Raw genomic sequence first — 13,620 nt, forward strand, 5'->3', positions numbered from 1 at the left:
AGACACATGTATGTTTTGGGAATTGTAATTATGAGATTTCTGTGTTTTGACTTTTGGCGCCCTCTATTTTCACTGGTAGTTGTCATATCGATCCCGGTATCGGGATTGCAACCATAACAGGTTAAGAAAAAACTATGTTGACTATGAAAACAAATACATTACGTTGTCTCACATTCAAATGTATAAAACTACATGACTTTAACAAAAGGTAATACAATAAAAATACTTTTGACATGAAATCTATACAAATGACATCTACGAACAAAAACATTACCTTAAAAACCACACTAACTTGTCCCTCTGTCACTCAGAAGTCAAAATATTATGGCTCTATCAAAACACAGTCAGGGGCCTTGTCCGTCCCAAAAACACTTGGCCTTGCCCCCATGGCAATCCAACTCGATGGATTCTCCATTCACAGAGCGGACAGGACATTGGATTCAGGAAAATTGACAGGAGGAGGTGTATGCCTCTTCATCAACAGTAAATGGTGTCCTAACTCTAGCGCAATGGAAGTTTCTACCCATTGCTCACCCGTCTTGGAATACTTGATGGACAAATGCCAAACTTTCTACCCCCGAGAGAGTTTTCAGCTGTTATCGTGATTGCTGTATATGTTCAATCTCAGGATAAGAAAAACAGGCAGGAAACCATGCCCTCGGAGGCTGTTTTCCTTGTTAGTTCCTAGTCATTAAGTTCCTAGTCATTAAGTTCCTTGTCATTAAATTCCTAGTCATTTAAGACACATATTCCCAACTTCCATCAACACAACTCCTATGCCACAAGGGGCGATAAAACCAATGCTACTCTAGCCACAAGCAAGCATACAAGGCCTTTCCTCATCACCCTTTTGGCAAATCAGATCATGACTCTATACTCCTGCTCCCTGTCTACAAACAGAAGCTCAAAGGGGAAGTACCCATGATGTGTTGCATTGAGAAATGGTCCTCTGAATTGGAGGCTATGCTACAGGACAGCTTTGCTAGCGCTGACTAGAATATATTCCGGGACTAAGACAATAGCATTGATGAGCTAACCACCTCCGTTACCGGCTTCAATAGGAAATGCATCGACGACATTGTCACCACAGTGAAGGTTCGCTGCTTCCCCAATCAAAAGCCTTGGATTCAGATGGTTTGTTATGAGACTCAAAATTGAGCTCAGGTGCATCCTGTTTCCATTGATCATAATTAAGATGTTTCTACAACATGATGATAAATTCAATTGATTGGACATGATTTGGAAAGGCACATACCTGTCTATATAAGGTCCCACAGTTGACAGTGTATGTCAGAGCAAAAAAACAAGCCATGAGGTTGAAGGAATTGTCAGTAGAGCTCCGAGACAGGATTATGTCAAAGCACAGATCTGGGGGAGGGTACCCAAGAACACAGTGGCCTCCATCATTCTTAAATGGAAGAAGTTTGGAACCACCAAGATTCGAGCAATCGGAGGAGGGGGGCCTTACTCAGGGATGTGACCAAGAACCCGATGGTCACTCTGACAGAGCTCCAGAGTTCCTCTGTGGGGATAGGAGAACCTTCCAGAAGGACAACCATCTCTGCAGCACTCCACCAATCAGGCCTTCATGGTAGAGTGGCCAGACGGAAGTTCTCCTCATTAAAAGGCAATTAGTCAAAGCTTTTCTTTTAGGCTATTTACAAAAAAAAATCCTGGATGCTTTGCAAGCAATAGACAACAATACATCCATAGGGGGTAACCACTTGGATCCAGGGCTGCTTAAGTATGCAGCGCCCATCATTGTTGGCTCAATAACCTAAAATGTTTTATTAAACATTATCAAGAAAGACAGGATTCCAAAAGTATGGAAATCAGCTCTTGTGCTACCACTCCATAGGGGCGGGGATAGTAGTGATCTTAATAATTATCTCCCCTTTTCAAGGCTTCCTTGTCTAGCTAAGATTCTAGAATCCTTGGCAAATGTACAGCTTTAAATGTATTTGGAATGTAAACCAATCAGGGTTGAGGACTGGGCATAACACTATAAATGCATCCCCACTCCGCTATGCAATCTGGTTTCAGAGCTGGTCATGGGTGTACCTCAGCCACGCTCAAAGTCCTAAACGATATCATAACCGCCATCGATAAGAGACATTACTGTGCAGCGGTATTCATCGACCTGGCTAAGGCTTTCGACTCTGTCAATCACAACATTCTTATTGGCAGACTCAACAGCCTTGGTTTCTCAAATGACTGCCTTGCATGGTTCACCAACTACTTCTCTGATAGAGTTCGGTGTGACAAATCGGAGGGCTTGTTGTCCAGACCTCTGGCAGTCTCTATGGGGGTGCCACAGGGTTCAATTCTAGGGCCGACTCTCTTCTCTGTATACATCAATGATGTCGGACTTGCTGCTGGTGATTCTTTGGTCCATCTCTACACAGACGACACCATTCTGTATACCTTTGGCCCCTCTTTGGACACTGTGTTAACTAACCTCCAGACGAGCTTCAATGCCATACAACTCTCCTTCCGTGGCCTCCAACTGCTCTTAAATGCAAGTTAAACCAAATGCATGCTTTTCAACCGATCGCTGCCCGCACAGCATCACTACTCTGGACGGTTCTGACTTAGAATATGTGGACAACTACAAATACCTAGGTGTCTGGTTAGACTGTAAACTCTCCTTCCAGACTCACATTAAACATCTCAAATCCAAAATTTTATCTAGAATCGGCTTCCTATTTCGCAACAAAGCATCCTTCACTCATGCTGCCAAACACACCCTCGTAAAACCGACCATCCTACCGATCCTCAACTTCGGCGATGTCATTTACAAAATAGCCTCCAACACTCTACTCAACAAATTGGATGCAGTCTATCAGATAAATAGAGAAAAATAACTAATGTAATATTTAAAGAAAAATGAAGGTTGTAGTACACATAACTTGTTGGATAAAACAACACGTGATTCTCTAGATAATTTTCATTAAAGAACTGACTTAGATGGACATTGATCTGTAAAGGGCTAAATGGCAGTGGGGCAGGTTAACCTAACCTACGGGTGTATGTGGCCACCTCAGAACTAGTGATAACCAACTCAACAGGCTTTATTATGAGCACATACTGATCTCAACTTATGAAACATTAGTTAATGATATATTTTGTTACGATTGTTTTTGTCGATAGAGCACTTCTTTAAAAGGTGGACTGGGACTGTTGTTCCTCACATCACACTGGCCATGAGAGCAGTAGTACTTGCACTGACTCTAGCCCTTGTGGGTAAGTACAGTTTTTCTGTCTTATTCTAGTGCAGATATTATAACTAACTTCATGTAAATATAACTAAGTTATGTAAATATTGAAATGTACAATTCTGTATCTATGACATTTTTTGAAAAACATTCAGTAACATATTGTGACAATAATTTTTGTTTTATCTTGTAGCGAGTCAATCTGTTAACTTTGGTAAGTACATATTATTTTTATGGATTTTTACTTATGTTTATTAGGTAGTTTCACTTCTGCATTTTTTTCTAGTTGAATAAATTAAGTAAAACCAGTTCTCAGATCACAAGATCATCAAATATGTTTTGATTGTTATTACAGCCCCTGATTTTGAAGCCAGTAAGACCTATGTGTACAAGTATGAGGCACTGCTCCTGGGTGGTCTGCCTGAGGAGGGTCTGGCTAGAGCTGGAGTAAAAGTAATCAGCAAAGTTCTTATCAGTGCAGTTGCAGAGAATACCTACTTGCTGAAGGTATTTATTATACATGAAGTTCCCACACCAACAATATCTTAATGTAATGTCCATTACATTGACTAATACATCAATTGATATCTTCTTGTAGCTTGTGAACCCTGAGATCTTTGAGTACAGTGGTGTGTGGCCCAACGATCCTTTCGTCCCAGCTGCAAAACTCACTTCAGCCCTGGCTGCTCAGTTCTCGATTCCCATCAAGTTTGAGTATGCCAAGGGTGTTGTGGGTAAGGTATTTGCCCCCACTGCTGTCTCTGAAACAGTGCTGAATGTCCATAGAGGTATCCTGAACATTCTTCAGCTCAACATCAAGAAGACACAAAATGTCTATGAGTTGCAGGAGGTAAAACTTGTATATGTACATATTTAGATGCAAAACATGTTTCAGTAAGCAATGTTTGAATTCCTCACTCATGCTCTCTTTTGTGTTAGGCTGGAGCTCAGGGAGTGTGCAAGACCCACTATGTGATCAGGGAAGATGCCAAGGCAGAACGCATCCATTTGACCAAGAGCAAGGATCTCAATAACTGCCAGCAGAGAATCATGAAGGACTTTGGTCTGGCTTACACAGAGAAGTGTGTAGAGTGCCGGCAGGTATGAGCATAAGTATCTATTTTGGGGGTTGGAAAAACATAACCAGAAACACTTCACATGACAATACAACTCTGTGTTTTGTCTAAACAGAGAGGGGAGGCCCTGATGGGAGCTGCCACTTACAAATACCTCATGAAGCCCGCTGACAATGGTGCTCTGATCTTGGAGGCCACTGTTACTGAGCTCCATCAGTTCACACCATTCAATGAGATGTCAGGAGCTGCCCAAATGGAAGCAAAGTATGTTGACTGATTTGTGGTATAAAAGGAAAACATTTTCATTTTATTAAGCTTATAGGTTTAACAGTTTCCCATGAACTACCTTTCACAGACAAATGTTGACTTTCGTTGAGATCAAGAAGGCTCCAATTATTGTCCCCGATAATAACTATGTTCACCGTGGATCCATCCGGTATGAGTTTGCCACTGAGATTCTCCAGATGCCCATTCAGCTCCTTAAGATCAGCAACGCACGTGCTCAGGTACAGTGACTCAATGACTCTATCTATTATTTGATACATAAGCCTGACAATATGTAAAGCCACAGATAACAAAGGTTTAATACAAACACTTCATTATAATTGTTTAGGCTGTGAAGATCCTGAATCATCTGGTCACATACAACACGGCACAGGTCCATGAAGATGCTCCTCTTAAGTTTCTGCAGTTTATTCAGCTCCTGCGCATGGCAAGCTCTGAGACTATTAATGCCATCTGGGCTGAGTTCAAGGCCAAACCAGCTTACAGGTAAAAAAAATTATTGCTCAATTGCTCAAACAAAGACACAATGACAGAAAACCTTTTTTTTCAGACACTGGATCCTTGATGCTGTCCCCTCCATCGGAAAATCAGTGGCTGTGAGATTCATCAAGGAGAAGTTTTTGGCTGGTGACATCACTATTTTTGAGGCTGCTCAGGCTCTGGTTGCTGCTGTGCATATGGTGGCTGCTGATCTGGAGACTGTCAAGCTTGTTGAAGTAAGTAAACCTTTAAATGATGTTTAAGCATTCTTATAGATTTCCTCATTAAGATGTAAAAAAAATTGTAGCATGAGGTGGTGGTTAACACCACTACCTTCAACACATATGTGACCCAGAGCCTCGATTCAGTTTCATGTAGCAACATTTGGTGTTTTTTTTTATTTAAAGTAGAGACTCAGATCTACAAAACGGTATATCATACCCCACGGTTGAGGAACAATGCGAAAGTAATTCTGCTTTGAAAGTTGGTCAACTTGTAACCTCACTTTTGAGAAAATGTCCCTTGACTTTTTTCCTACAACTACTGGAGAGCTTCTGCGTTTAAACCTATTCGGCATCGTTCACACCCTCTAAAGCCCTAGCCCCACCCATCTCTTTAAGGATTCACATGTGAGACCATGAGCTAAACAGAGTGAGTAAGGTAGTGTAGTAAACAACCAAAGATTTCAAGACTAAAAGTGGTGAAAGTAGTAGCCTAAAATAGGGAAAAACTCCAGGTAAAGTACACTTTATTTAGTCCTTGGCCTATAACCTAATCTGACTTTGAAAGTGTCCGGATAAAAATATTTTATAATTATTTTATAATTATACATTATGCTTACCCAGACACTTGTCCAAAACTGATGGGTCATGTGAAATAAATTATATAACCACCCCCAGCCACATGTAGCTAAGTGGATGGTTACTATTGTCTGGACATGTACACATGTTCATGAAATACAATCGATGGCCGTAATCAGCAATTACAAGTGGCTTTCTGAGATACAAATAATATTACTACAGAGATCATACACGTGCCGTTAGCTAGCAAGACAGCAAACTAACATTTGCTAGCTAGCTAACAGTACGCTTGAACTTGCAATAAAAATGACTTTCTGACAAAATTTGAAACTTGTAATATCTGAGAATGTAGCTACACTCTTACCAGTACACATGGATGAACACTTCATGGCAGTGTGTCTTTTCTGTTTGGTTTTTAGCAAGCTACAGCTTGTTGGGCCCGTTGTTTTGTCAAGTCACTTTGGTTCACACTGACTGTGTACAGAAAGTAGTCCATCACAACTGTTCCCCGCTAATCTTTGTCAATAGCACCTAATACATTCTGGGCAACAATGTTTGGAGCGCAGTAGCAACACATTTGCAGATCTCCATAGCTAGCATTATATCTTTCAAAAAAGCCACTGTAGCAAGGATTATTGACACATACCGAGCAGCTCATGTTATAGACAGAAGTGTGCTAAATAGCAGACCAACACAAACTCATCTCTCGGCATGTCCAGCCCATTCATTAGCCCATTCATTATCTCAGCCAATCATGGCTAGCGGGAAGGTATTTTTCCATGGCTAAACCAACGAGGCTCCTAATTTAATAATTGTATTCATATTTACAGATGGCATACAAGTTTGTTATGAAGGCACATGACAGTTCACATGTTCCAGGAGGCATTTCTGAAAGAATAAACTGCAAATGCCTCTCCTGTGAAGTAGTGATGTGCGACATATGCCTAGTTTTTTAAAGCTGGTCACATGTGCTCGCAACCGTCTGGTTGTGAATCCTGGACCCACTTTACTCCTTCTACACTGTCCTATCTCTTCAATATTTTGTAAGAAATTATATAAAGATGACTCAAAACAATACCTTTTTCACCACCAGAGCCTGGCTTTCAACCACAAGATTCAGACACACCCAGTTCTACGTGAGATCGCCATGCTTGGTTATGGTACCATGGTTTCCAAATACTGTGTCCAATATCCCAACTGCCCCGCTGAACTTGTGAAGGTAAACTGGATGTATTTTCCTATAATCATTTACATTTGAGTCACTTAACAGATAGATGCTCTTACGATAGATAGGTGAGATAGCAACATATCACAATCGTATCAAGTACATTTCCCTCGAAAAAAGATTTATCAGCAAAGTCAGTGCTAGTGGGATACTCTTCAAAGAGGTAGATGTCATCTCATGTATATGATGATCTACTGATTGAGGTTATTCAAACATATCTACTGTACATGTCTTCCCACAGCCCATCCACGAACTTGCTGTTCAGGCTGTTGCTAATAGCAAACTTGAGGAACTCTCCATGGTTCTTAAAGCTCTGGGTAATGCTGGCCATCCTGCTAGCATTAAACCAATCACAAAGCTCCTGCCCGTGTTTGGAACTGCAGCTGCTGCTCTGCCCCTGAGAGTCCAGGCTGATGCAGTCTTGGCCCTGAGGAACATTGCTAAGAGGGAGCCTAGAATGGTGAGTACAGTCCCTCCATTAAATTGCAAATGACAACATCATCATTCTCACTAGTGAAGTCCATTCAAATCTCTGCATTATTGTTGTGAAATAGGTCCAGGAAGTTGCTGTGCAGTTGTTCATGGACAAGGCTCTCCACCCAGAGCTCCGCATGCTTGCCTGCATTGTTCTGTTTGAGACAAAGCCCCCAATGGGCCTGGTGATTATTTTAGCTAACATTCTGAAAACAGAGAAAAATCTGCAGGTGACTAGCTTCACCTACTCTCACATGAAGTCCCTGACCAGGAGCACCGCCCCTGACTTTGCCTCAGTGTAAGAGCACTCTTTCACCTTTACATGTCATTACATCTCTCTCAATATCTATGGAATCAGAATTAATAACATAGGTGCTATTCCTTCATTTTAGTGCTGCTGCCTGCAATGTTGCTGTCAAGATGCTCAGCACCAAATGTAGAAGATTGAGCTGCCACTTCAGTCAAGCCATCCACCTGGATGCCTATTCCAGTAAGGTCCTCCTCTTATCTTCCTTGGCTTGCAACGACTGGCCCATTAGCATCATTCACTAAACATCAACAAAATCAATCATTAACAGTCATTTTTCCCCATTTTAAAGATCCCCTAAGGATTGGTGCTGCTGCCAGTGCTTTCTACATCAATGATGCTGCCACCCTTTTCCCCAGAACTGTCGTGGCCAAAGCTCGCACCTACTTTGCTGGAGCAGCTGCTGATGTTCTTGAGGTAAAGGCGTTTTTTCAAAGTTCCTTGAAATGATAATGATTGAGAACATTTAAAACACTTTTAAACTGTCCAAGCTTAATGTTTGCCCCTTAGGTTGGAGTGAGAACTGAGGGAATCCAGGAGGCTCTTCTGAAATTACCCCCAGCTCCTGAAAATGCTGACAGGATCACCAAGATGAGGCGTGTCATTAAGGCTGTAAGTATCAACGATCACTATGTTACACATTTATCTTAAATTGCTTCAATCCCTGTGGATTTTAAAAATAAAATTGATCAATCAGGTTTGCTTTACTCATCTATCCACAGCTGTCTGACTGGAGGTCCCTAGACACAAGAAAGCCCCTAGCCTCCATATATGTGAAGTTCTTTGGACAGGAAATTGCCTTTGCCAACATTGACAAGTCCATGATCGATCAGGCACTTCAGGTACAACAGATGATATAACTTAATAGTCTCCAAAAGTATTCATAAAACATTCACAGTTGAGGGACAAAACAGCTAAACCTAATAATATCCCACAGCTTGCCAACAGTCCTTCTGCACACGCTTTGGGAAAAAATGCCTTGAAGGCACTGTTGGCTGGAGCAACTTTCCAGTATGTTAAGCCCCTGCTGGCTGCAGAGGTGCGTCGCATCTTCCCCACCGCTGTTGGTTTGCCCATGGAGCTCAGTTACTACGCTGCTGCTGTCGCTAAAGCATACGTCAATGGTAACTATATCATAATAGTTATTGCTTAGTAATTAGTAGTTCTTCGCTAGATCTCTGATCTCCCATATGAATGTGCTTTTATCTTTATGTTCATAGTCCGTGCCACTCTGACACCTGCTCTGCCTGAAACCTTCCATGCTGCCCAGCTATTGGAAACAAACATTGAGCTACACGCCGAAGTTAGACCAAGGTAGGTATAAGACCAATATTTTCTGATGACATCATTAATACCACAAATCTTGGTAAATTTAACAAATGTCTCCTCTTCCTGTAGCATTGTCATGCATACATTTGCTGTGATGGGAGTGAACACTGCATTCATCCAGGCTGCTATTATGGCAAGAACTAAGGTCCGCACAATTGTCCCTGCAAAATTTGCAGCACAGCTTGACATCGCTAATGGCAACTTCAAGTTTGAAGCTTTCCCTGTTTCCGCTCCAGAGCATATTGCTGTCGCACAGTAAGGGCAATCTTTTTCTTGTTCAGAAAAGAGGATGTAATAGCTGTTTACATTAAGTTCATATTTTTTTAACACGGCTGCCACACTACAGATTTCTTGAGATCTATGTTCCTTCAAACAGCATTGAGACCTTTGCTGTCGCAAGAAATGTGGAGGATGTCCCAGTCGAGAGAATAACTCCCTTGATTCCTGCCCAAGGAGTAGCAAGAAGTGCACAGCAGTCCAGGGATAAGTTCACATCTATGATTGCAGCCTCTGCTGCCTCTTTTGCTGGAAGTTTGGTGAGTTTGTATGAAATACTTGTTCAAAACTAAATTCCCATAAGCATTACCAATCAGAAATGATTAACCACAGACCCCAGACATTTGATACATTTTGTGAATTTATATTATTTTTTCAGTCAAGATCTTCCGAGATCCTCTATTCTGATTTGCCATCCAACTTCAAGCCCATCCTTAAGGCAATTGTAGTCGATCTTGAGGAGACAATCTGTGTCGAAAGGCTTGGAGTCAAAGCATGCTTTGAATTTGCCTCAGAGAGTGCTGCCTTCATCAGAAACACTCTTTTCTACAACATAATTGGAAAGCATTCAGTCCTTATTTCTGTGAAACAATGTAAGCATTCATTTGGTAATACGCCAAGTTCAGCATCTACATGCAACAATTTGTTTAGCTATTTATAATGCATTCCATTTTTAGCAGCATCTGAACCCGCCATCGAGAGGCTGGAGTTTGAAGTGCAAGTTGGACCCAAGGCTGCAGAAAAGATTATCAAAGTCATCACCATGAACGAAGAGGAGGAAGCTCCCGAGGGAAAAACTGTACTGTTGAAGCTCAAGAAAATTCTGGTGCCTGATCTGAAGAACGGCACCAGAGATTCCTCTAGTTCCAGCAGCTCTAGTTCCAGCAGCTCTCGCTCTAGTATATCCAACAAATCAGAGAGCAGCAGCTCTTCCAGCTCCTCCAGCTCCCGCATCTCCGAGGTAAGGTTACTGTTTCTCACAAAACTCTTTGAGTCAGATATTTATGGAGCTGACAAACAAGGCACAGACCTGTTGCAAACATACATAGATGTTAAAAATGTGAAGAGAATTTATTGAATGTATTGGTATTTTTACCCAAATAGCCTGACGGCCCCGACCAGCCTTACGACCCCAACGACCGCAAATTCAAAAAGAATCACAAGGTACAATATTGAGGAATTTTCATCTACGGTATGGTTGACAAAATAAATCGTTGTAGAAAAGTATTTCCGTAAATACCCTGATGCTTTGTTTTGCTGTTTGTTTGCAGGACTCTCAAGCCACCTCCAAGGTCATCTCCAGAAGCAAGAGCAGTGCCTCTAGCTTCCATGCCATCTACAAGCAGGTGACACTTCACCATCATAACTTGAGTCAAGATTATCATCTCTTTCATTGTGTGCCATTGGGAGAGAGCGCAGAGATGAATTAAGATTTAAAATGTGTTTCTCTTCTCAGGACAAATTCCTTGGCAATAAACTTGCCCCTAAGGTGATCATCCTCTTCCGTTTAGTGAGAGCTGGCCATAAGATAGAGGGATACCAGGTTACTGCTTACTTGAACAAAGCTACTTTCAGACTGCAGATCATTATGGCTGCCCTTGATGAGGACGACAACTGGAAACTGTGTGCTGATGGTGTTCTGCTCAGCAAACACAAAGTCACTGTAAGATCAAATATCTTGTAAATGGTGCTACAATATACGTTTTCTGATCATTTTTTTAATGTTTAGGTTGTACCATGGGTAGCAATAACATCTAAGGTATACTAAAAAAATGTACACTTTATTTTGTTCTCCTAATTAGGCCAAGATTGCTTGGGGGGCAGAGTGCAAGGATTATAACACCTTCATCACTGCTGAGACTGGTCTTGTTGGTCCAAGCCCTGCAGTTCGTCTGAGGTTGTCTTGGGACAAACTCCCCAAGGTTCCCAAGGCTGTTTGGCGCTATGTTAGGATGTACGGTTACTCATTTGTTATTTGCTAGTGATAGCTGAATAATGTTACAGAACAAATCAAGAACAACTTCTGATTTGTGTAACCTTTTCTCTTCTAGCGTGTCTGAATTCATCCCTGGGTACATCCCATATTACCTGGCTGACTTGGTTCCAATGCAAAAAGACAAGAATAGTGAGAAACAGATTCAATGCACTGTGGTTGCAACATCTGAAAGGACCCTGGATGTCATTCTGAAAACACCCAAGGTGAGGAACATTGTTTTTCCCACAATAGCATTTTCTGCTGTTTTATTTCTCCAGACTTCTCTTCTTGGTTGACTGTTGAGGATTTGTGTATCTAAATCACAGATGACACTTTATAAACGGGGTGTGAACCTCCCCTGTTCTCTGCCCATTGAGTCTATGACTGATCTTTCTCCCTTTGATGACAACATTGTTAACAAAATCCACTACTTGTTTTCTGAAGTCAATGCAGGTAAGCAGAAACAATAAAAAAACTAAAAAACAAAACAATGTCACAGTACAACGTTAATAAAGGCAAGGAAGGTATAAATTAACACTATTGTTTTCCAGTTAAATGTAGCATGGTCAGAGACACATTGACAACATTTAACAACAGGAAGTACAAGATCAAGATGCCTCTCTCCTGCTACCAAGTTTTGGCTCAGGATTGCACCATAGAGCTCAAATTCATGGTTCTGCTGAAGAAGGATCACGCATCTGAAGAAAACCACATCAATGTGAAAATCTCTGACATGTGAGTATTGTTTTAGAAAACAATTGCTTTTACACAAATATATTTCTATCAATAACAATGTATGAAATATTATCTTTGACACTTCCAGTGATGTTGACCTGTACCCTGAGGACAATGATGTGATAGTGAAGGTCAATGGAATGGAAATTTCCAAAGCCAACCTCCCATACGAGGACCCCTCAGGTTTCTCATGCTCCTTCAACCTTATTTATCAACATCACAATAACTAGAATAATCTAATGTACTGCAGTAATAAGATAATAGAAAATGGCCTCATCCATAAACTACAACATTGTTTATTTTCTTGCCTAAGGTTCTATCAAGATCGATCTGAAGGGTGAAGGTGTGTCTCTCTATGCCCCAAGCCATGGTCTCCAAGAAGTCTACTTTGATAGGAACACATGGAAGGTGATTGGAATCTTATGTCATAATATCAATAATACTGTATCATTAAATGTAGGAATAGCGTATTACTTGTTTAAAGGGCTACCAAAACAGTTGTTGTGTGATTTTGGCACTCAGATTAAAGTCGTGGACTGGATGAAGGGACAGACCTGTGGACTCTGTGGAAAGGCTGATGGAGAAGACAGACAGGAGTACCGTACACCCAGTGGCCGCCTGACCAAGAGCTCAGTCAGCTTTGCCCATTCCTGGGTGCTTCCTTCTGATAGCTGCCGTGATGCGTCTGGTAAGTCTTAGCCTACCGCTTATGCTGCATTACAAATGTCAGTTCATTTAGTTAACATATTATTGCTGTACCTCTCTATGTCAGAATGTCTCATGAAGCTCGAGTCTGTGAAGCTGGAGAAGCAGGTGATTGTTGATGACAGGGAGTCCAAATGCTACTCTGTTGAGCCTGTGCTGCGCTGTCTGCCTGGATGCCTCCCAGTGAGGACCACCCCCATCACCATCGGTTTCCACTGCCTGCCCGTCGGTGAGTGGATAATGGACAACTGTTTTACTGAAGACACCATACTGCTCTGATGTATCAATAAATACTGATCTGCAGTTCCTAATTTCTTACTTTCTTTCCTATTACAGATTCCAACCTGAACCGCTCTGAAGGTCTGAGGCAGCATCTATGAGAAGAGGGTGGACCTGATGGAGAAGGCAGAAGCCCATGTGGCCTGTCGCTGCTCTGAGCAGTGCATTTAGTGCTCTGGTGGAGCAGATACTGTAACTTTTATAACAGAAAATATGTAATTTTACATCACTGAGATGTAACCTACAACATTATTGACCACTCAAATTGTAATAAATCCAACTGTGCATTCAAAGATGGTCTCTGATACATTTTTCCACAGAGGAGTTATATTGTAAACACACACAACTTTCTATGACTGTTCAGTATACCAATTCCATTGCACTGCATCTACAACAAATACAATAGCTTAGACCATATTGTTTGTTTGTCATCACAATCATTGAAAGGAAAGACAGTTT

At 41.4% G+C, this 13,620-nt stretch overlaps 1 pseudogene; it reads left to right on the forward strand.

The window, feature by feature from the left end:
• Positions 1–3,140: 3,140 nt before the first annotated feature.
• LOC116368093 (vitellogenin-like) lies at positions 3,141–13,454 on the forward strand (annotated as a pseudogene).
• Positions 13,455–13,620: the final 166 nt, after the last annotated feature.

The sequence above is a fragment of the Oncorhynchus kisutch genome, unplaced genomic scaffold (genome assembly GCF_002021735.2).
Source record: "Oncorhynchus kisutch isolate 150728-3 unplaced genomic scaffold, Okis_V2 scaffold1830, whole genome shotgun sequence".
Taxonomy (NCBI): domain Eukaryota; kingdom Metazoa; phylum Chordata; class Actinopteri; order Salmoniformes; family Salmonidae; genus Oncorhynchus; species Oncorhynchus kisutch.